The following is a 3,465-nucleotide window of genomic DNA, read 5'->3' on the forward strand; positions in this document are numbered from 1 at the left end:
CAGCAGGACCTGGTGTCGCTCGCTTCCTGCTCATCTGATTAGACAGGACGACTCTCCCCTGAATATGGCAAACACTCCTCAGAAGGGGGGGACATAGGCCGGTGAACACATCGAGTCTGTTCCCCTTGCCTGCGCTCCCATTGCTTTCTCAAACGCTCAGCATGTTTGTGCCGCTTAGGGTGTATAATTATCTATCCCAACGGAAGGTGTGACTAATAGCACAGGGGTTTGTATTTTGATAGATGTGAAGACTTATGCTGAGAAGATAAATACAGAGGGCAGAGGGAAAAGCATGTCCCAATGACAGGGAAGAACTTGGCCACGCAGGGGAGTTTTCAGGAGTCACATAAGATTAAGTCATTTCAAAACGACACCAGGGGCTGAACCAGCTTACCACTGCTGGATGTAAGATTAAGTCATTTCGAAACTACACCAGGTTCTAAACGGCGGTGCCACCATGAAATCCGAGGCACTGCCAGGGTTCCCACTCAGAGACTCTGAGTTTGCTGAGGCACGCACCTGCCCACAGCCTGGACTGACTGCAGCTAGGTGTGGATGGCGGTGTCAAGACCCCATTGTGGTGCTTTCTTCCTGTCTCTCTCTCTCACTCTCTCACTTAGGAAAAAAAAAAAAGTAAACTCAAAAAATACACCATTGTTCAGCCTCTTTGGAAGATATTTTAGCAGTTTGTTAAAACCTCAACATACTCTTACCATATGATCCAGCAATCACACTCCTTGGTGTTTACCCAAATGAGTTGAAAATATGTCTACACAAAAATCTGTACCCGGATGTTTATAGGAGTTTTAATCAGAACTGCCAAAATATGGATGCAACCAACATGTCTTTCAGTAGGTAAGTGGGTAAATAAACTGCAGAACGTTCAGACAAGGAGCGCTCGTCCAGGCTAAAACAAACGCGTCATTTAGCCATGAAAACCACGGGGGACATTTAAGTGCCTATTGCTAAGTGAAAGAAGCCAGTCTGAAATGTTATATATTATAAGGCTTTCTGGAATAGGAAAACTATGAAGACGGCAAAATATTTAGTCATCGAAAAACGCATTTCTGAATAGAAAGACATAGAAAAATACGTGATGACTCTTCAAACAGCCCAATAATTGCGCTTGGAGAGGGAAGAATGAGTAGGGGGGACACAGGATTTTCAGGCAGTGAAGCTCCTCTGTACGATACTATATTCGTGGATGTATGTCATCGCACATTTGTCAAAGCCCACCGAATGTCCAACACCGAGAGAGAAGCTGAATACGCACAGAGGACCTTGGGTGATAATCGCATATCCCTGAAGCTCATTAAACCAAGCTACCGCTCTGTGTAGGGATGTCCCTCCCTCTGTCCTGAATGCTCATCTTCTTAGCTTGTCTTTCAATTCTATCAAAATGTAAACCTTTGTGCTATTGGAAACAATTGTCATTGTCATTGATGATGTATACCTTGAACAGGAACAAACATTCTAAGACTGTTTTGATAAAGCAAAATGTTAATAAATATATAATATAGCTACATGTATTCTCAACAGCATAGTCAAGATATATGTGTGTGTGTATATATAATATATACACATATATATGTGTGTGTGTGTGTATATATATTATATACATATTAAATATATGTATAAGGGGAAATATGAGAACTCTCTGTACTTTCTGCTCAATTTGGTCTATTTTAAAATATAAATCCACAGTGTGAGTGAGGAAAATACCTCTCCACGAGCCTCTGGGTGCTTGAGGAAAGAGCGGCCTCTGCGCTCCATGGCTCAGAAGTGCCCTGAGTGCCAAGCTGGTGAGGACGGTACCCCTGCCACCCATGCCACATGCACTTACCTGTTCACGCCTCTGCTCGCCTGTGAGCCCTTGAGGACAGGGCCTGAGTGTGGTCCATCCCCAGACCATTGCTGGCCCAAGGCCTGAGCTCTTGTAGGTGCTTAATGCCCCTGTGCTCACTCAGTGACCAGACACCACGGGCAGCTAGTAGCCGCCCTACAGCAGGGCTCCAGCTCTGGGTGTCTCCTAGTGCAGCCCCCCGAGAACGTCCCTCAGGGTCAATGGCGCCCTGCTCTCCAAGTGACACTCCTCCCAAGAGGACAGGGCAGCTGTTTCCGAGCTGTGTTGAGCTTTGCTCAATATGTCATCCGATAAAGAGACTTTCTGTCTCTAAAAAGAGCATAAAAATGGAAAATGCTAGCATGCTAAGATGGAGTTCTCGATGGAGAGAAATCTGTCGTGGTGAGAGCTGGCTCAGTGGTGCAGCATGACCGCACTGCTCATGCGACACTGGATCTGTACAGAAGGTCGAGGGTTTGGTTCCCCAGCTGACCTGCCCACATTGGGCACAGACGCCCGTGATCCTAGCTGGCTGGCAAGGCTGGGACAGATTGTGGCATGGGACCCTGTTGAGTGTGCTTGTCTTTCTCACTCCCTTTCTCTCTTTTTCTCTTGAAATAAATAAACTTTAAAAAGGGAACTTTCGGGACCAGCAGTTAACGTAATGGCAATGTCCCTGGACTCCATGTAGTCGACTGTGGTTCGAGTCCCAGACCTGGTGGCTTGAACTCACACCGGGAGTGTGTGCGTGTGTGCCCAAGATCCTGAGAGGAGATTGGAGGAGAAGGGATTGCGACGTGGCCACCCAGAAGCCTGGGAAATCACCTGGGGGTGACTTCTCACTTTCCTTCTCACTGTCTCTGTCTCTGTCTCTCTCTCTCTCTCCAATGAGCACATGTGCCCTAAAGCAAAAACCTCTAAACACAATTTAATAAATGAAAAAATAAAAACAGCAAGGCTGGCCCTATACCCTAGTGGTTAAGGAAACTGGATCCTACATGGCCGACTATGGTTAGAATCCTAGCCCTGGTGGCCCCTGGTGGCTTGAAAAGCATGCTCTGTGTGTGTGTGTGCGTGTGTGTGTGTGAGTGTGTGTGTGCGTGTGTGTGTGTGTGTGTGTGAGAGAGAGATGTGGTGTGCATGCCCCAAAGCCCGACGGGATGAACAATTAGAGGAGGCAGGATTGGGGCATGACCTCACGCACCGTGGAGTGCTGTCTCCCTCTCTCTCTCTGACAAGTGCACATGCCCTCTGGCCGTTTAAAAAATAAATGAAAATAAGCGTAACAACCCCAGAGCACAGGAACTCCTTGTAGCTTTTATGGTCTGTGTCATCTCTGAAGCAGTTCCCCAGCCATCCCTGCCATACTTTCTTTATCACCTTGTTTAAAGTAATTACTGTTCCTAATAACTGTAATTTCATCATAGTGCTGGTATCGGTTGGGCCCCATCCAGCCTGCGTTCTGTGCTTCTTTGACATTTGAGTTTGGACAATGGGAACCTCTGGCAGGAGATTAGAAGGCAGGAGGGAAAAGCAGCCAGGGTCTTTCTTTCTTGCTAAGTAGTTTCCCGGGACTGTCATAGCCAATTACCACGAACTGGGTGGCTTAAAACAACATTCCC

Source organism: Tupaia chinensis, unplaced genomic scaffold (genome assembly GCF_000334495.1).
Source record: "Tupaia chinensis unplaced genomic scaffold, TupChi_1.0 Scaffold141320_1, whole genome shotgun sequence".
Lineage (NCBI taxonomy): Eukaryota > Metazoa > Chordata > Mammalia > Scandentia > Tupaiidae > Tupaia > Tupaia belangeri.